General features: G+C 40.2%; 1 protein-coding gene across 2 annotated transcripts in view; it reads right to left on the bottom strand.

Moving 5' to 3' along the window:
* The window catches only part of BTBD7 (BTB domain containing 7), a 72,987-nt gene extending 53,666 nt beyond the window's left edge, over positions 1-19,321 (bottom strand). For both annotated transcript variants that reach the window (XM_060095698.1, XM_060095699.1), the window contains exon 1: positions 19,018-19,321. The gene's annotated coding sequence lies outside the window, so the exon portion shown is untranslated. The remainder of the gene's footprint in view (positions 1-19,017) is intronic.
* Between the last annotated feature and the right edge of the window lie 2,764 nt (positions 19,322-22,085).

Here is a 22,085-nt window from a genome sequence, read left to right as displayed (position 1 = left end):
CAGTGCTTTGTGACCACCTAGAGGGGTGGGATGGGGAGGGTGGGAGGGAGGCGCAAGAGGGAGGAGATATGGGGATGTATGCTTATGTATATAGCTGATCCACTTTGTTATACAGCAGAAACTAACACACCATTATAAAGCAATTATACTACAATAAAGATGTTAAAAAGATAAATAATATACTGTCACTCTAATGGTAGTCCTCATCTCCCTTCCTTAAGGAAGGAAGTTCCATTCGTCCAACTTCAATTCTTGAAGTTCCATGTTGCTTCAGTTTTTGTTGTTGTTGTTCTGTTTTGCTTTTTGATTTTTAATGACTGCAGAGTAAACCCATTAACATAGCACAAAGTATGCTGTCGAAAGAAACCAAGGAAGAATGGAGGCTTGCTTCCAGATGAGAAAAGTCAGAGCATCTATAGAAGTGGACAGAGTTAACTGTTCTCATTTTGTCACATAAATGCGTGCACACACATATACGAGAATTATCTTCATCTGAGAATTTTGTACAGTTTGCAGGGACACCAAACATTATTACATTGGTCTGCTTGAGATTTAAACCATGCCAAAAATGCCTTAAAAAATCTCAATTTTATGATGAGCACAATTAGATATTCTAAAGCAACCACAGAAGACTTAGAAGACATCACCAGACCCACTGAAGACACAAGAACACCTAGCAAGCACTAGAGAAGTCACAGCTGAGATATAGATGCTTGGCCATTTGCCACTATAATTAGCACCACCGGGACAGCTGGGGTCTCACTCTGGTGACGTGGCTTGAAATAAAAATGTCTTTGGGACTTAGGGACAGAGTCTCTTCCTGGTAGCTCCTAGTCAATGGAAATCCCCTTCAAGATGAACTGATTTGGGTGACACTAATATCTTCTACTAGAGCTCTAATATTAAAATAAACACAGGCCTTGGAAAGACTTGGTGGGAGAATCTTTTCTGGATCAGATGTAACCCTTAAGTCCACCCTGTGTCCCCAATTCCAAATCCTGGGGGTAACCCTAACTAAGTTACTAAAGCTGTATCTCTCAAAATTCTCAGAGAACAATTTATTTCTTAGGTAACCAAAACCTCATGCCAAATGGAACACAGTATGATGTTATTTATTTCTTAATCGAATCCACTGCCTTTAAAAGCTGGAAGTGAGAGTCAGTCACAGTCTTACCTCTCCAGGGATGTTTTCATTCCAGGCAAGCTTTGTCTGTATCCTACACGGAACAAGATGAAATCTAATCTTTGGATGATATGACAGGAAAGGAAAGGGAAAGAGAGGGCCTATAGGACTGGGAGAGGCCCAGAGGATGCAAATAGCCCTAGAGAACTCATAAACCCTTTTCTAGAATCACCTTTCTGGGGAGCTCCTTCTGTTAATAGTTGACATGACCAATCTCAATCAGAGGATCCAACTGGCTTAAAATAAGCTTCAGTGATTGTAGTAGACCCAACTAAGGGAGAAAAATCATGCTGAATGCAACAGAGAGAATTAACATCCTATGAAAAAAATTTCAAAACCAAAAATCAACCTCTCTCTCCTCCCAAAATCCCTAGGCTAGCATTTCCCAACAGTTTTCGCAATGTTTGGAAAATGCAGTATTAAACAAAGCTTTACTTTTCTTTACTTAGAACTTTTTAGCATCTTTAAAGTGTTAAGGTGCACTGTGAACCTCCAAGAGGAAGTATTCAGCGTAATCTAAAGGAGGCCCTTTGCCCCACAGAGCATTAAAAGAGTGGACTAGCAGAACACACTTTAGAAAATTCTGACCTTTGCATAAAAATACTTGTTACACTTTAGGCAGCAGAGAGAACAATGAGTATCAGGTATCTGGGATAGAGTTCTCCCTCTTGTCACTAGTTTACCACTTACACAGGATAAGCTACATTTAACTTCTATGAGTCTCAGTTTTTATAAACCTAAACTGAAATGTATGGGTTGCAACATCTATAAATTACGTCAAAACAGGGTTCCTAAAATCCATTGAAGCTGTAATACTTATTGATTTGGAAAATGAGGATGGGGAGGGGGGTTACTTCTCTATTAAACGTTAGTGTACAGAGAAAAAAAAGGCACTTGGACTTTGGAATTTAAACATGCTTTCCACTTAGTCCGATTTTTACAGATAATTATATAAGAACAGGAATGTGGGGCATATGTGAATATGAAAAACAATTATAATTAAAAAGAAATGCAAAACTATAGTAATATTTCAGTTCTGTCAAATCTAAGGTGACCACATCATTCAAATCATATCATTCAAATCAGGATGCTTGAGAGTGAAAAGGGGTACAGCCCAGGACTAATGAGGCAAAGTGGGATGAATGATCACTTCTATAGCCAAATCCCACATTTCCAGAGCAGCTAGAAATAAAGCTTAAAAAAAAAAAAAAAAAACTAAGTTAAAAGAATATAAATTCCTATGCCCATTCTCATTACCCAAACATGTTTTACTTAACATAACAACTAACACTTATTGAGGGTTTACTATATGCCAGACTCTGTTCTTAGAGCCCTTATATGTATTAAACCCATTTAATTCTCCAAATACTGCTCCTCGCTTTTTTAAACTGATGAGTCTGAGAGGTTAGTAACTTGCCTAAAGTCACAGATATTGTAACCTTCAGTTCTATCCCTGGACACCTAATAAGAACAACAAAACAAAAAGAGACTGTGAACAGTAAATCAGAAGCAGTCAGCAAGAGACCTTTGCCTTTTGAAGGCATCTTCAAAGAGATGAGATCAGAGTGAGAGTTTAGAAAGCCACCAACTAGGCTCATATGTCTCTCTAGGGCCACAGAGGCAGATGACCTCCACCCAGTACCACAAAACCCTATTCATTCCAGTGACACAGAACAAGAATGTTTATGATAGCAGCAACTCATTGAGGTGAAATTATGTTCCATTAAACATACTTATTAAGGCAGAGAGGTCAGACTCAGGGAGCTGAAAGGGACTTCAATTTTATTTTGGTCAACCTCATTTTTGAAAGTGAATTAGTTATAAACCCACAGAATGGGAGAAAATATTTGCAAATCATATATCTGATAAGGGATTAATATCTAGAATATAGATTTCCTACAACTCAACAACAACAAAAAAACCTGATTATAAAATGGGAAAAGGACTTGAATAGACATTTTTCCAAAGAAGATATATGAATAGCCAAATAGCACACGAAAAGACAACATCACTAATCATTAGGGAAATGCAAATCAAAACCGCAATGAGATACCACCTCAAACCTATTAGGGTGGCTATTATCAATGAAACAGAAAGTAACAAATGTTGGGCAAGGATGTGGAGAGCTGGAAACTTCATGCACTGCTGTGCACTGTGGAAATGGCTGCTGTGGCAAACAGCACAGAAGTTCCTCAAAATATTAAAAATAGATTTACCATATGATCCAGCAATTTAACTTCTGGCTATATACCCAAAAGAACTAAAAGCAGGGTCTCAAAGACATATTTGTACACCCATGTTCATAGTAGCATTATTCACAGTAGCTAAAACGTGGCAGCAACCCAAGTGTCCATCAACTGATGAAAAGCAAAATGTGGTATGTACATACAATGGAATATTATTCAGGCTTAAACAGGAAGGAAACTCTGATACATGCTACAACATGGATGAACTTTAAAGACATTATGCTGTGAAACATCAGTTACAAAAAGACGAATACTGTATGATTCAACTTACATGAGGCAACTAGAGTAGTAAAAATTATAGAGACAGAAAACAGAATGGTAGTGTCCATGGGCTGGAGGCGGGAGGAAGGGAATGGGGAGTTAGTGTTTAATGGATAGAGAGTTTCAGTTTTGAAAGATGAGTGGTAGTGACAGATGCACAACAGTATGTATGCACAACAATATGTAATACCATTGAATTGTACACTTACAAATGGTTAAGATGGTAAATTTTGTGTTATATTTTACCACAATTTAAAGTTTGAAAAAATTTACAAACATTGCCATCAAAAAACTATTGTCAGGGCCTCCCTGGTGGCGCAGTGGTTGGGAGTCCGCCTGCCGATGCAGGGGATACGGGTTCGTGCCCCGGTCTGGGAGGATCCCATATGCCGCGGAGCGGCTGGGCCCGTGAGCCATGGCCGCTGGGCCTGCGCGTCCGGAGCCTGTGCTCCGCAACGGGAGAGGCCACAACAGTGAGAGGCCCGCATACCGCAGAAAAAAAAAAAAAAGGGCAATTCCCTAAAATCTGCCTCCCTTCTCACATAGACAACGAGTAACAATTTGATTTCTGCTTTTCTAGCAATTTTTTTTTTTTTTTTTGGCGGTACGCGGGCCTCTCACTGTTGTGGCCTCTCCCATTGCGGAGCACAGGCTCCGGACGCGCAGGCTCAGCGGCCATGGCTCACGGGACCAGCCGCTCCGCGGCATGTGGGATCTTCCCGGACCGGGGCACGAACCCGTGCCCCCTGCATCGGCAGGCGGACTCTCAACCACTGCGCCACCAGGGAAGCCCTTCTAGCATTTCTGACATAAATAGTTTTAAGTAGGGATATTTAACAAAGAGTTCTGTAAAAAAATATTTTCATTTCATAATATACCAGGGATATAGAAACACGTGTACATACAGATTTTACTTTACCTTTTAAAGACCCCTAAATAGAACTGTGCTGTATAAATATGCCATAATTTATTTCACCAAAACATATTGAGAATCATTTCCAATTTTTCAATATTATAAACAGTCCTGCAATCCTTTTACCTCTATCTTTAACCGCTGTAAACTATGCCATTAGAATAAATATCAAGAAATAGTATTACTGGGACTTCCCTGGCAGTCCAGTGGTTAAGACTCTGTGCTTCCAAACCAGGGGGCATGAGTTTGATCCCTGTTCCGGGAACTAAGGTCCCACGTGCCGCTAGGTGCGACCAAAAAAAAATTAAAAAGAAATCGTATTACTGGATAAATGGGTATATATATTTCTAATTTGGAGATGTATTGGTCAGAAAAGTTACAATTTACATTCCTATCAACTTTGCATGAGAACATCAAAACTCTGGTCGTTATTAATCTTTGCCAATCTGATGGAGGAAAAAAATGAACTCATTATTTTAATCTTCATTTAAAAAAATTATAAGTGAAACTGGATCTCAATATATTTATCAGCCTCTGTGTTTCTTTATAATCTTTGCCCATTCTTCTATGTGGCTGTTCTTTTTATTAATTTGTGACACTTTTTATATTAATGTTAAAATATCAGGGGAGAATATTCATATTAGCCTTTTAAAACTATAATGGCTTTTGTCATAAATGTTTAAATTTTTTAAATAGTCACTTGTTTCAGTCTTTTCCTTTAGTAACGTCTGAGTTTCATGCTCCTTCCTGTAAACACTTTAACATCAGAAATCAGATTTATATATACATATGTAAGTAGTTAGAACAATATAGAAAAAAGTTCTCAATTTTTGTTGTCATCTCCAAATTAGAGTATGTAGGTAAACACACTCTTCAACCACAGCAGAAAGCTGTCATTAGACAGTTAAAGGGTTTACAGCACAGTTATTATTAAGTAATTCAGTATGCTAATTTTTAAAAATTTATTAATTCCTAAATATGAAGGTAATTTAATTATCTGGTGTTGCCTGGAAACAAGATGGATATATTTTCCAGATTAACAGGAGCATGCTTTCCGGAAGAAGAAACTCAATTACTCCAATCTATTCAAATGTCGTTTGCTGAAGACATCCTGGGCATCCAGTGTCAGAACTGCAGGCGTCTTTCCCTCATCCTTCTCCTCTATATCAAACTGGTTCACCAATCCCACTGCAAATCACTTAGACTAAGTCACTGTTTATTACCTCTCTTGAATTGTCACAAAAATCAATCTTGGTCTCTGCTTCCAGTCTAATTCATCTAGCACACCAACACTAAATTAATCTTCCTAACAGAGGTTCAGTCAAGAATACGCAATAAATACAAACTCCTAGCTACAAATCCTACCTATGTAAAGTATTTTACACTTTAAAGTATATCAGTATTTTCCAAAGTGTATTCTACACAACATCAGTCTTGCAAAATACAATGAAATGAGCCTTAAAAAAAAGTCTTGGTTAGTTTGGGAAACACTGTTTACTATAGCCCAGCTTTGTAGAATTATTTATATTATTCATTAAGAATCTGAGTACCAATTATGTGCTCTATGCTAAGTGTTGAAGGTTATAGTTGTGAACAAAATAGTCTTGGTTTTCACGTTGCTTACAATCAAGTGAGAGAAATGGACATTTAAACAAATAATTACAAAAAATAAAATCATACACTGAGATAAATGCCATGAAAGGCATGGGCTGCTATGAGAAAGAATAAGTTGATTTATTGACATTAATAAGCCCACAAGACATAAAGAACAGATACAGCATACAGAAGAAAGATCTTAAACACATACATAAATACAAATAAACATAAATAATGCTTGAGGGACTTCCCTGGTGGTGCAGTGGATAAGACTCTGCGCTCCCAGTGCAGCAGGCCTGGGTTTGATCCCTGGTCAGGGAACTAGATCCCACATGCATGCCACAACTAAGGAGCCTGCCTGCTGCAACCAACACCCAGTGCAACCAAATAATAAATAAATAAAGCTTGATATTATTTATTGACAGAGGTATTAGTGATGTGATGCTGGGGAGTTACAGCAGAATCAATAGTTTAGCAAATTCTAGGAAGAGCAAGAAGGCCAAGGTGGCTGACGCAGGGGAAGTAGGGAAGGGAGGTAATGTAAGATGAGGCAAGACAGGTAGATAGAGGCCAGGTCACACATATCACTGCAAAAGGCTGAGAGTCTTGCAGCTAAGTAACCTGTATAACTTTGCTTAATTCAGTATTCCTGAACTTTAATCTAAGAAAAACCAATAATAGGCCATGTCCAATGTTCCACAGAACATAACTTTCAATCATATGATAGTAGTGGAGGTATAAAGCGAAGGTTTGCACTGGGTTAGTGTTGATACATTTTATGAGAAAATGACACAATTTGAAAGCTGAGTTTTTATTTATTTAAATTTTGAATTGAAAAATATCAAGCAGAAAAAAGTTAGCCACAGCAAGCCTGAAACTGCTATACTTAGAAAGGCCTGCTTGAAAGGCTGGCCCCGGTTGGTCTTTGGGAACTTGGACCTTCCGTGTTTTTACCATTCCTTAACTGATAAGGACAGCTCACTGTACCTAAACTGTTTGTGCAAACAGTATGGTTTATGCTGCATATTTGCTTTCCTTCTGGGAGCCTGGAATTTTGATACATGTTAAGTAGTAGATGCCTGTGTGACCAGCCATCAGTAAAAACCCTAGGTGCTGAGTCTCTAATGAGCTTCCCTAGTAGACAATATTTCACTTGTGCTGTCACAAGTCAATGCTGGAGGAACTAAGTGTGACCTGTGTGACTCCACCGGAAGAGACCTCTTGGAAACTTGCGCTTGTTTTTCTTTGTACTTAGCCTCATGTGTCTTTTTCTTTGCTGATTTTGTTTTGTATCCTGTGCCGTAATAAACGATCTCCTTGAGTATGACTATATGCTCTGTCAGGTGAGTCCTTCTAGTGAACCTGGGGATGTTCTTCGGGGTTTCAGTGCAAGAACAAGATAGAATACTGTGAAATGTCTCCCTCCACCTCTGTCTCCCAGTCTCCCAAAATGAAACTATATTGTTTTGGAATAAATATCTAGTTGGTATTCAAGTACAGGGCTGCTTCTTTTTTTAAAAAAAATCTTAGAAGCAATTACCATAAAAAGCAGAATAGCGGTGACCTTTAAGGTGGCTGTGATTGAGAAGAGGCATGAGTGGGGCTTGGAGCATACTCCAAGTATACTTCCACTGTTTCGTGACCACGGTGGTGTCAGCTTTAAAATAATTTGTTAAAAAAATAAGTTAAACTTAAATTTGTTTACTATGCTTCTCTGCATGTGTATTATTTCACAACAAAAAAAATGTTTTGTTGTAGCTGGTATGGCTTTGAAACTTGTCGGCTGAAGCCTCAAAACTAAATCCATTTCCTAAAGAAAAGGATATAAAAGAATGAACGGAAGGCTAAGTACTGAGGCACAGGAAATGCTTATAATTTGGTAGCTGAAAGAGAACAGAGTAAAGGAAAGCATGGAAAACACTAATCAGGCTGGGTAGTGGCCAGAATAGGTTGCATGTAAGAAGTGGCATCTGAATGAGGTTTATTTCAAATTGAGAAGTCACCCCTTTCCTCTGTGCTACCTGCAAGTTTTGGATACACTTCAATTTCAGTACTTACCACTCCGTAGGGGCAATTAATTGTGAAGATTTCTACATCCTCCAAGAGACTAAGTTCCTACAGTATTGGGACTGTTTCCTTTTCCAGTAACTGTATTCCAAGTATCTTGAAGAGTGCCTGGCTCATAACGGGTCCTTAATAAATAAGGTGCTTAGAAATGGAGAATGAAACCAGAAAAGGCCCATATCAAAGAAACCGTGAAAGGAGAGAATGTAAAGAATTCCATGAGCAGTTTTAAGTTTTCTTCCGTTTTCTTCTTTTTCTCCTACTCTGAACAACCTCTCAGGTCATCACTGTTTTTACTAAACCCTTTCCGCTCTACCGCTGCCTCCTCATCACTGCTGCAACAACTATCTAAACACCAACTGTGTGCAGGGCACGTAGCCTGGTGATGTCAGGGATACAAAGATGAGCTTACTGTCTAGTGCAGGACACATTCCAATACATAAAGAACAGAAAGCTGCAAGTGGAAGACAGAGAGAAAGAACAGGAACGTGGCATGGAAGTGAGAGGACTAGAAAAGGCTGTAGTGATTAGAAAAGGCTTTCATGGAAAGATGACACCTGCTTTGGTTCTTGAAGGATGTTAGAATTTAAATAGGGAGAAACATAGGTAAGGGCGTTTCAACAGAGAGAACAGCTTAAGAGTTAATAGGTATATGAGGGACAACATACAAAGAAATGAGGCAAGAAAGGGAGGAGTTGACGAGATAAGAAAAAGTAGGAAAGAAGCAAAAATTATGCCATTGTCCAGTGAGTAGAGCGGATAAAGAAGACCAAAATGGAGCAGCCACAGATGTAAAGGAAAACCAGAAAAATGTGGTTTCATGGAACTGAAGAGAGGAAACTGAACCGAAGTAAAATTGGAGCGAGCAGATGTTTTATAACTCTTTTCAAAAAAGACTGCAAAAGGTGCCAAGAAGCGAGGCAGTAATAGAGAGGATGTGAAAGTCTGGAAAGGTGTGTGTATGAAAGAGAGGGAGATACTGTAACAAATGAGTAGGGATGAGGTAGTGAAGCATCGGTTTTCAGCTGGGTGACTCTGCTCGCCTGGAGACATTTTTGGTTGCCAGAACTAGGAGTGAAGAAGGGTACTACCGGAACCCAGTCAGTAGAGGCTGGGGATGCTGCTAAACATTTGGCAAGTACAGGACAGCGCCCCACAACAAAGAATTATCTGGCCCAACATGTCAGCAGTGTCAAAGTTGAGAAACCCTGTTCCAGAGCATAGGGGATACGGAAGAGAGAATGATTAACCAAAGAAGCAAAGTCTTTGGTAAAGTGAGAACATTCATGGAGGAGGAAGACTTTTCTGGTTCTCTTAACCTACTGACCCTGATTAGAGCATGAACCTGGAAGGAGCTTCAGGCATTACTTATTTGAAAAGTGTCTTGAAATACAACATTCCAATTTCTCCCATCAACGTGAACGACAATGTGCATGCCTTAAATCATTATTTACCCTGTGACTATTCTATATAGATAAACCATTTATCTTTCGGGATACCATCAAGGTTTAAAATGTGGGTACTTCTATTTTTTTCTAAGTTCCATATATGTATGGCAATCACGTCCATTAAAAGGTTAATAGATATAAATGATCAGAGTGCATATACTAGTGTAATTTTATTTTGTAAAATCTCCTATGTACCATTTAGAAATGAGTTACAAATAATCTGTATTTTAACAGTTCATAGGGATACCATGTGAAAAGGAAGCCTACAAAAGCACCAGTTTAAGATGCCAAGTAACACTGCTATAAAAGGATAAAATGAGTTAACAGTGATTATAAAAATGGGGCTGTAACTATCTTTGGTTACAAAGTGAAATATATTTCAAAGCCACAGTGAACTTGATCATATAAATTTCACTTTGTATCATAAGCAGGAAAAGACTATTTACTGACATGTATTAAGTGAAAGGTACTAAGAGGAGTTTAATCACAAATTCTGCCCTCAAATAAGAGACAGTCACTCATTTAAACATTTTCTGAGCACCTACTATGTGCTGATAATAGGCACATGAGGATATAACAATGAACTAGGTAGACATCATTTTTGCTTTTAAATTACTTAGGGACAAGCTGATAAATAGGCAGTTACAATGTAGAGGAAGCACAGATTAGTGAAGATGAACTCTAGAGCCAAACTGTCTAGGTTTGGATCTAGATCTGCCATTTATAAGCTTTGTAATCTTGGTCAAATTGTTTATCTTTTCTGTATCTGATGATAATATTTAAAAGTATTTACCTTATGGGGCTGTTGAGAAAGTGACATCTGAGATAAGAACTAAGACTGACAATAAGTGTGAACTTTTTTCTTGGCGAAGGTAATGGTGGGGAGGGGTTGGGATGCCAAAATAATGCTCTAAAAGGCAGAGAGGAGGCTTCCCTGGTGGCACAGTGGCTGAGAGTCCGCCTGCCGATGCAGGGGACGCGGGTTCGTGCCCCGGTCCGGGAGGATCCCACATGCCGCGCAGCGGCTAGACCCGTGAGCCATGGCCGCTGGGCCTGCTCGTCCGGAGCCTGTGCTCCGCAGCAGGAGAGGCCACGACAGTGAGAGGCCCGCGTATCATAAAAAAAAAATAAAATAAAATAAAATAAATAAAAAGAATGCCTGAGGGACTTCCCAAGGTGGTCCAGCGGTTAAGACTCCGGGTTAAGACTCGGCGCTCCCAATGCAGGGGGCCCAGGTTTGATCCCTGGTCAGGGAACTAGATCCCGCATGACGCAACTAAAGATCCAGTGTGCCGCAACTAAAGATCCCACGTGCCACAAGGAAGGCCCGGTGCAGCCAAGTAAATAAATATTTTTTTTTAAATAAAAAATAAAATAATCTCTGCTTAAAAAAAAAAAAAGGAATGCCTGAGCATCTATGCTCAGAACACTATATTGTGTTTTCACATAGATTACCTTAATTAATCAAAGAACCCTAAAGAGGGTGATACTGTTCATTTTACAGATGTGGAAACTAAGGTACCAAGGGAACAAACAACTAGACTTCAAAACAAGAAGGCTGTTCTTCATAGACAAATTTGTCTTTTCATACTCATCCCAACAGACGATTTTACAATTTCTAATGTGTACTGTATTCCTCCTTACCTTGTTTTAAAAATAACTACAAATTACTATGTCAAAGTTTTATTTGGCTGAAGGCAACAAATGGTGAGGTACACCAAGTTGGGAATTTTAACTCTCCTTCCCTATCCTTCCTCCCTTGTCAGACTTCATAATTAAGGCTATAATGAGATTTCTCTGTCATAAGCTATTACTAACATTCACTACAAACTCATCTAGTTCTGCCTCAAAGCTTTTTTCCTAACCAGAAAATTCTCATGTCTAGTCTCAAGCAAGCAAGAAATATTTTGGGAAAGTCTGAAGACAAGCACAATTAATTCTTTTTTTTTTTTTGCGATACGCGGGCCTCTCACTGTTGTGGCCTCTCCCGTTGTGGAGCACAGGCTCCGGACGCGCAGGCTCAGCGGCCAGGGCTCACAGGCCCAGCCTCCCCGCGGCATGTGGGATCCTCCCGGACCGGGGCACGAACCCGCGTCCCCAGCATCGGCAGGCGGACTCCCAACCACTGCGCCACCAGGGAAGCCCGCACAATTAATTCTTATGAAGCATGTTATGGAATTTTTCTCTAAAGAACAACTCAAAAGTAAATTCCAGATAAAACAAATTAAATAAGTATAATTTCAGAATATAGGGGAAAAAGACACTATACTTGAAATTCTTCTGGCATTTAGTCTCCCCCTAAAGAAGGAAGGAAACTGCACACTAACAACACAATTCATTATTGCTCCTTCCATGATTCCTGCTTTAAGTAGGTAAGAGTGTTCATAAAATTTAAGGAATTGTAGCCAGAAGAGACTGTCAAACTTTTTATCTAAGTGAGTCTTTTTAGAAAACAATTAAGGGCAAGCAAAGAACACTTTGCATGCCTGGCCTAATTGATTTTTCCATCTCACTTTAGTTTTAAACTCAATAACATACCTCATATTTATTAAAAATTTGTTTACAAAGCACTTACTCATGTTATTATTTCATCCTAACAACTCACTGAGTATCTATAGTTTACCAGACACTGTGCTACATCCTATAGGCTTTGGCTCAAAGTACAAAGAGTTACGTGGAGGAGTTAGACACACAAGCAACTGATGATAATACAGTAAATAAGGACTGGAAGAAAGGTCCAAAGTACTAAGGGAGTGAGTGTATGATTACTGGTAAAACTAACTTTTGAACGGGTCTTGAAGAATAAAGATGACTGTAAGAATCAGACTTCTGATGGCAAATAACCCCAAAGAATTGGCTTAAACAACAGGAATTTATTCACAAGGAGAAATCCCACGGTAGGGAAAGCCCCAGGCCCAGCACAATACGTGTCTAAAATAATGTTGTCATGCACCTACATTCATTCTACCTCTCTGTTCTGCCAACCTCAGGGCATGTTTCATCATCCCCTGTGGTCACAAGACAGCTGCCAGTGGTGACTGGGGCCACATGTTCTCTTGCTCACAAACAATAGGGGAAAAAATCCTCTCCCCCAGAAATAGAATGTCTCTTTCCTTTCAATCTAACTGGGACAAATAATAATTTACAGGGAAATGCCTTGAGCTGATTGGCTTAGAGTAATCAAAATCTACCACTGAAATGGGTGATGAGTCATCTTCTCAGAGTCTCCTGGATGGCAAAGAACAGGAGAACTCCAAGTACTGGGATAAACACATGAAAAACAGAAGTAGAAGGAACAAGAAACAGCTTAGTATGACTAGAGTAATGGGAAATATAACGTTAGACACAGTCTACAAACTGTTGTGAGTTTGGACTTTATCCAATAGACAATGGGAAGTCAACACAAGTTTTTTAGGTAGGGAAGTAACATCCTCCAATTGCATTTTTAAAAAAGTGTGGTAGCAATAGAGAGAACAGCCAGAGAAGGAGAGGAAAAGTGGGAGAACAAATGGCAGAGACTCCACTGGTAGGCTGTTCAATAAATAGTACAGACTAGTAAGTGGTAACAGGGAGGGAAAGAATGGAATAAAAAAGACAAGGTGGCAAAGCTGCTATGTAAAACACTGTGTGTGTGTGTGTGTGTGTGTGTGTGTGTGTGTGTGTTTTCCCTCTTACAGATGAGGAAAAATTAAGCCTCAGACAGGTAAAATGGATTGCTTAAGATTGCAAAACTATAAATAGTAATCAGAATCTGAATGGAGGTTTGATTCCCAGTCCAGTGTTCTAATACATCACAACTATGTCTAAAAACTCCAATAATGCTCAAAAAAGCAGACTTTTTGAATCTTGTGATTTAAAGGATGTTCTGTGTATTGAATTAAAGTGATTTCCGTTTATTCCAACTCTAACATAATGTTCATTATATGGATTTAATGTCAATTTATAAAACTTAGTACATTATGTTTTTGAAGTTTCTACATTATTTGAGATAGTAAGGATGCTGTGAAAGACTCAACTTGTAATGTCAAATTTAGACTGCCAAGAATTTAAAAATTAAAAGAACTGAAGCTTGCATAAAAATTTTTGAACTTGTTTTGTAAATAAACTAGGTACTGAATGTTTGAATTTCATTATAAATCTGAAGTTAGTAGGTACATGAAAAGTTTCCTTTAAATTATGCTTCCCTTTGAAATTTCAGATTCTGATAACCAACTTCCATTAGCATCAACTTAAAAAGAAAAATGCTGTCTCATCTTAAAAAAGATAATTGTTTTAGAAAAAGTCACTTGCCTGTTTTATTTTAGAGTGGAGAAGTCTGATTTTGTTTTATTTCCACTGTACCAAGATTGGGTTAAGAGGGAAGGTGGTTTAAAATAGAATAAACACTTTCTATAAAAATTATAAACAATATATTTTTTAGCTTATTGGGTTAAATCTTAGTCTTCTGCTTTTAAATTCAATTAATAACTTCAGTGAGCACCTATGTGCCTGGCACTATGCTAGATGCTGGGAATACAGCTGGAAGCAAAACAGTACTATAGTTACTCAGGCATATACTTGTATGATTATTTGATTAGTGTCAGTCTTCCCCACTGAATAACTATAGCACTATTTTTTTCAGCCAGAACATAACTGCAAAAGTACAAAGATGATGCTTAAAAAAAACAACTTGACAAAAACATTCCACCAATGACACAAGAATTTTCTTTCACCAGGTAGAAACTCAGCACCCACAACTGAATTTTTTTCTTAAAACATACCTGCTAAAACACTCAACAAACCAGGAATATAAGGAAACTAGCTCAACATAATAAAGGTTATGTATGGAAAATCCACAGCTAACATCATACTATGGTCAAAGACTGAAAGCGTTCCCTCTAAGATGAGGAACAAGACAAGGATGTGCATTTTCACCATTTCTATCCAATACAGTACTGGAAGTCCTAGCCAGAGCAATTAGGCAAGAAAAAGAAAGAAAGGTCATTCAAACTGGAAAAGAAGACATAAAATTATCTTTGTTAGAAAACAACCTTACCTTATATGTAGAAAACTCTAAAGATTACACACACACACACACACCCCATTAGAATAAATGAATTCAGTAAAGTTGCAGGATACAAAATCAACACACAAAAATGAGTTGTGTTTATACACTAACAATGAACAATCCGCAAAGGAAATTAAGAAATCAATCATGTTTACAACAGTACCAAAAAGAATAAAATACTCAGGAGTAAACTTAACCAAGGAGATAAAAGACTTTTACACTGAAAACTACAAAATGTTGTGGGAAGAAATTAAACACAAATAAATGGAAAGACATCTGGTGTTTACAGACTGGAAGACCAGAAGAGATGTCAACACTACTCCAAACAATCTACAGATTCAATGCAATCCTTATCAAAAAAATCCTAATGACATTTTTTGCAGAAATAGAAAAATATATCCTAAAATTCATATGGAATCTCAAGGGACCCCAAATAGCCAAAACAATTTTGAAAAAGAACAATGTTGGAGGTCTCACACTTCTGATTTCAAAACTACTATAAAGCTAGAGTAATCAAAACAGTACGGTGACAGCACAAAGACAGACTTACAGACCAATGGAACAGTACAGATTTCAGAAATAAACCCTCGAATGTATGATCAAGTGATTTTCAACAAAGATGGGCAGACCATTCAATGGAAAAAAGATAGTCTTTTCAACAAATGGCATTGGAAAAACTGGATATCCACATGCAAAGACCTAAACATAAGAGTTTTTTGAGGGAAAACTCTTAGAAGATTTTTAAAGGGGGAAAGCTTCATGACACTGGATTTGGCAATAATTTCTCAGATGTAACACCAAAAGTATAAGCAACAAAAGAAAACCGAGATCAGCTGGACTTCATTAAAATTAAAAACTTACCAAAAAAACCCTTTTGTGCATCAAAATACACTCGACAGAGTGAAAAGGCAATGCATGGAATGGCAAAAATATTTGCAAATCATCTATCTGATAAGGGATTGGTATCCAGAATACATAAAGAGCTCCTACAACTCAACAACAACAACAAAAAACAACTAAATTAAAAAATAGGCAAAGAACTTAGATTATTTCTCCAAAGAAGATATACAAAAGGCTGATAAGCTTTAGAGATACTAACATCACTAATCTTTAGAGAAATGCAAGTGAAAACCACAATGAGATATCACTTCACGCCCATTAGGATGGCTGTTGTCAAAATAATAAAAACAACAAGTGTTGGTGAGGATGTAGAGAAACTGGAATCCGGATGCATGCTGGTGGGAATGTAAAATTTTCTGGATATATACCCAAATGAAATGAAAGCAGGGACTCAAACAGATATGAGCACACCTATGTTCATGGCAACATTATTCCAAAGGCCAAAAAGTGGAAGCATATGAAGTATCAACTGACAGATAAATGGATGAACAAAATGCAGTAAATACATACAATGGAATATTATTCAGCCTTAAAAATGAAGGAAATTCTGACAAATGCTACAACATGGATGAACATTATGCTAAGTGAAATAAGCCAGTCACAAGAGGACAAACATTGTATGATTCTACTTACATGAAATACATAGAGTTATCAAATTCGTAGAGACAGAAAGCAGCATAGTGGTTGTCAGGGGTTAAGAGTAAAGGGAAGTGGGGAGTTAGTGTCTACAGGGTATAGAGTTTCAGCTGTAGAAGATGAATGGAGTTCTAGAGATAGATGGTGATAACGGTTGCACAACAATGTGAATACACTTAATGCCACAGAACTGAACACTTAAAACTGGTTAAAATGGCAAATTTTATGTTATGTATATTTTACCACAATAAAAACAGCAACAAAAAAATGATACCTGCTATGAATCTTTCCTAGTGACTCTATCTTAGTGTAGGATCTCATCTCTTCATACCCAGGTAACTGCAATAGCTACTACTGTCCCTGGTTCATTCCACTCTCTCCTCATTCTAACTCAACCAACAGATCACTGACAGGTGCGTCTTGGCAGTTTTATCATATTAATGTGTGGCCTCCAAACTTTCAAACTTGCACAAGAGGATAAAAATCCAAATCTACCTCAATCCAGTACTCAAACCCTTCTACAAACATATCCTTTCAACTGTCTAATGTCTTCCCAAGGAAATTCAGTTGTCAGCTCATCCTAGTTTCCCTCTCTATTCCCCTCCCCCAAAGCTAATCTCCACATTACACTCTTGCTTTTCCCTCACAAAGTAACTGCTCCAATCTCTCTGTAAATCTAAACCCTCACAGAAGCTAGCTCAAGTCCCAAGTGTTCCAGGAAGTTATTTAGACTCCTGAGGCCTCACTCATCTCCCTCTAACCAGAACTCGTACAGCATTCTTTGTATTGATAGATTGTTTTCTAGACTCAGAGGGGTACATCTTATCTTTTCTGAGGGCAAAGTCTACATATTTCACTTGTTTCTTTCTCCTGTAGCACCTAGTATTGCAAAATACAAAGCAGATCTTCAATAATCACCTGTGTAACTAAACACAAGGTACAACTCTGGTGTGTGAGTTTCAATGACTAGAATATGAAATCAGAAGCATTTGACGTGACTATTTCTGAAGGTTAACCTGTGACACACAACACAGAAAACTGCTGTGACTCAAGTGGCTATGTGGAAACCAGGTGGCACAACCTGGCAAATACAACACAGGTGTTTTAAATCCTAAAGTTAGAGCCTGATACAAAGAACCTGTTTAAATGCTGGTAATGAGGGACAAAACAACATAGTAGTTAAGTTTTGTGGGACAGAATACTGGTTTTACTGAATGCATGCATAAATAAGCAATGCTATAATTGGACAGAAATACAGTCAGTCACAGACCTATGAAAACTCTAAATGAAATGTCAGTTGGTTTTTGTTAAATTCAGGTCAGGGAAAAAAATCTTCATCAGTTACTTGTGGTAACTGACAGTAACTGTCAAGAATCAGAGTGAGGCGCTCTCTCTGATTTCTCCTTTCAACTACATTGTACAAAGACCCAGGAATGAGGATGGTGGTGAAGAATGCAATCAATGAAGAATACGAGGCTCAGGAGTGTAGTGAAAGGAGCTCTCTAAATAGGGCGGAGAGAGGCCTAGATCCTAGTTTTGGTCCAATCCCTGGCCAGCTGCAGAACCCACAGAGAGTCACTCATCTCCCTGGGCCTAGTTTCCCAGTTCTAAAACAAGTCACATCAGATCGCTAAAGGATTTTCTGACTTCAAAATTCCAGGACAAGTTTAATCACAGCTGCCATTAACATGTATGATTCTTGCAATTTCAAATCTTTCTTCCACATTTCCAGGAGAAAGTAATTGATTTCAGCAATCTAAAAGAAATGGATGCTATTCAGAGACAAAAGATTCTGCTACTTGAAACAACGATGTAATTCTGCAGAAATGCCTATTTCCTCATTACAGTAAGATGTTTTAGCAGAGGAAACAGTTCTCTGGTAAAAACCAAGACTGCTTCTGCGAATTAGGCCTAATCCAGAGTACTTGTTATCTGTGCTGGTAATGTGAAGAGTTGCTACTGTAGTTCAAAGCAGAAACAACACTCAGGGCTTCCTCCCCCCAAACGGTGAGAAAGTTCTCATCTTTGGGGTAAGGCTAATAAACAGCTGTGCAAATGATGAGACAATGAAAAATGCACGCTTTTAGCCTTTCAAGTACTCCAAGCACAGGATCCTTTACCTAAGACTCCGTTTTTGTCTCTCTCCCAACCTGTCAAAGCGCAATTCCAGTTTGATCCCGAAACAGTAACTTACCCGGACAATCTAACTTCTCCCCCGGGGAGCAGCCGTACACAGGCCTGCACTCCTCGACCCCTGAATCCGGACGGCAGCTCTCACGCCCACCCCGGGGCGGTCGCAGCCCCGCAGCCGGGTAAACACGCGCCCGAGTCTCGGGAGCGGTTTCCCGGCGTCCTGGGAGCGACGAGTCCCGCCCCTCGTAGCCCTGAGACTGGAGCCGGCCGGGCCGCCGCCGCGGCCACCTCGGGCCGCTCTCCCCGCCCCAAGCGCCACACCTCGCGCCTCTGCCCCCGGGACGGCGGCGCACTAACCAGCCCGCCCCGCGGAGCGCACCGGGACCAGTCAGTCTGCCACCGCCGCCTCAGCCACAGACGGACCAGTGACCCTTCCCCGGCCCCGGCCCCGGCCCCGCGCCCCCCGCGGCGGCCGGGCCCCAGCCCTGCGCCCCCACGGCCCCCGCACAGCCCCTTCCTCGTCGGGACGCCCAGCACCGCGCCGGTAACAGCCTCGGCTCACAGCCTCAGAGACATCGAGGGACACTCACCCCGGAGGCTCCTCCCGCCGCTGCTGCTGCTGCCGCCGCTGGGACCGCGGCCGTCGCCCCCGCCGCCGCCGCCGCCTGCACCGCCGTCCGCACCGGCGCCAGCACCCCCGGCCATCCTCCTCCTGCCGTCGCCGCCGCCACCTCCCGTCTCCGCTCCTGTCAGTGGCTCAGGCTCCGGGGCTTCTCCAGGTTTCCCTCGCCGCCATTTTGACGCCTGGAGCGACCAGGAGGGGCTCGGCTCGGCGCAGGCCTGGGGCGCCTGCGCGGCTCTGCGGAGCCGGCCCGAGCCCCCGCCCGTCCCCGCCGCCGCCGCTCCCGGGGTCACGTGGGCCGGCGGCGGCGCGCGCGCCCTGGCTGGCCGGGGAGGCGCGTTCACGGAACCCGGGAACGGTTGGAGCCGAGTGCGCGCGCATTATTCCCGCTCTCCGGTCGGAGTCTGAAGCTGGTTGCAGCATCTTGCTTATTCCGGGGAATTGTGGCAAATCGTTAAATCTGTCAGAGCGGAATATAATAACTACGTTACCGCACGACCAGTTCTACCAATTCATGTTTCCATTCGGCGGCCGGCATCATGATAGCGATAGCTCACGACGCATCTTCCGTAAAGCGAAGACTGCGCTTCCACGGAGAAGTCCTTTTTGACAGTCTTGACGTTTTCTTGGCAGTTTATCTTAAGCGCTGTCTGTATGGTACTTTTACAGACACCACCTTGCTAGTTGTATAGTGGATTTGTTTTTTTTTTCATCAGGCACCGAAAAGTTTTCCTCAGCAAGATACCCCCATAAACGTGGGATAAGGATTGATGAAAACACAGTCGCCGCGTGGGAGAGCCAAATCGCTCTCCCTAGATGCCCCTTGTCTGGGAGTTGGCAGTAAGTTCAGCGATGCACTAACAAAAACACTTATGTTTATGGAGCACCTTACAGTTCGCAAAACACTGGTAAATGCATGACTTCCTTTGAACACCAAAACCGCCCTTTGAGGTAGCCAGGACAGGTATTATTATCGCCCTTTTACAGCTAAGGAAATAAGGCTCAAAAATACTAAGTCGTTTGCCCCGGGGCGCACATGCAGCATTAGTAAGTAGGCAAGACAAGACTAGAACCCAGACATTCTGACCCTGGTCATCTCACAGTTCTATGACAGGCCCTAGCAATACATCCTGTATTTGTCCTCTGGGAATTTATTTAAAACCCCCTTTAAAGTATTTGCATTTTCAATCTCTCCCCACCCTTTGAGAAACAAGTTTTCCAAGTCATGCCACCAAGTCTTTTTGTTGCTCTCAAACCATCTCTAAGCTTAAAAGAATAAGAGCAATTGTCAATTTTGTGATGTGTTTTTAACCATCTCTTGGTCCTTTATTATTTTATACGTTTTGCATTTGGTTGGAAGATTTAAGTTTTTTTAACATCCTTAAATGGAAGTATTTTATCTCTTTGAATATGATCGTTACTTTTCTCTGGACTTTCTTCAGATTTGATGTATCTTTCTTGTGCTCATTCATCACCTCCTTACTTCCTTGGAAAGATTATTTCTTTCCAATTTGTGTTATTTCATTTCCCCCCGCTTTCACCCCACGCATCTCTCCCCAACCCCAATCCTCGAAGGTTTGGAGATTGTAGCAGAGATTGTAGTATTCCCTTGTCCAAAAAAAAAGGTCCCTTCTAGCTGGTAAGGGTCTCTTCAACTGATCACACGTGTGGACCGGAGACAAGAAGTGCGTGGAAAAGTGAAAAAATGCAAGGGAAATAGGCCCATCTAGTTGGAGCAAAGGTTTGGCTCTGTGAGCCCACCTCCAATTCCCCTATACTGTTATACGTCCTCTAAATGCACAATTGAATCTTATCTAAATTCAAGGCACCTACCATTATTACTATTATTTTGCCTTTGTCTTCAGCTAAATACTGCATTAACTGAAAGAGCTCTTATATGCAAACTAAAAATTCCGTTGTCCAAACCACCTCTTGATAATTTATTAAACATGAAATAAGATCAGTCCCCACTAATTACACTTTCTCATTTATTCCTAACCTTCATTGCTTGATTTTGATTCTGTTTCCTAGACACAATATAACAAACAAAATTAAAACAATACCAACAATATCATTCTAAAATCCGAGGGTAACACCATTTTTTTAAAAGCTTTTGATGTGTACATCTATCAAAGACTTTTTGAAAAGCCAAATAACGTCTGCTGGTTTCACTTTGTCCTTTTGTCTATCTGCACACTAGGAGAACTCTAGTATGCTAGTTCGGTAAGATTTATCTTTACAGAAATCATGCGTAAGTGTTCCATGATTTTTTTCCACCCTATAAGTCATCTACCATGTGTTTTCTTATCATACCACTTAGGTGTACTTACTAGATACTGAATTAACTTGGTTTACATATCATATGTCAGAGTTTAGATTTGTCTATTTCAGTTCAGTCCTACACACATTTTTTTTTTAAAGCATCCAATACCATGTGCCAAGCACAATGCTAGATGCTCAGGGTAAAAAATAAATGATTCTTTGCCCTCGAGGAGCTTAGACTCCAATAGGAAGACAGACTAAAAAATAATTTTTTTTAAAAAGTGCTAAGACAGTATTCAGGAGCAGTGAAGAGTATGGGTTCTAGAGTCAGACAGATCTGGGTGGGCATGTGACACAAGCCAGCCAATGAGAATCTATTCTGGAAATTTCTGGCAGGCTCTCCTAGGAGATGTTTCTTCTTAATCTATTTCTCTGGAATTATGACCTTAAAGGACAATGTAAAGTGTCTTCCTTATAAGGAGAAAGACATGAGCAATAGGAGAGAATGGGGACCACAAGCAGAAAGAAACAGAAATTGAGAAAAATGGAAGCCCTGACATCATTTGAACTCCTGGGCAGAGCTGTGCCCTAAACCAGTCCATCCTTGGTCTTTTAGTTTTTATGAACCATTAAGTTGCCTAACTCCCCTTTTTTCATCTTAAACTAGTTGGAGGTGGATAAAAGCAGTACATTTCTGTCACTTGCAATCAAGTGTTCTGTTCTTCCACTCCCTGCTCCCTCCATCAGTGAATGTCACCCCATTTTCTGTTACTC

Source organism: Mesoplodon densirostris, chromosome 4, assembly GCF_025265405.1.
Source record: "Mesoplodon densirostris isolate mMesDen1 chromosome 4, mMesDen1 primary haplotype, whole genome shotgun sequence".
NCBI lineage: Eukaryota > Metazoa > Chordata > Mammalia > Artiodactyla > Ziphiidae > Mesoplodon > Mesoplodon densirostris.
Note: the sequence above shows the minus strand (reverse complement) of the source record. Positions and strands in the feature narration are given on the sequence as shown.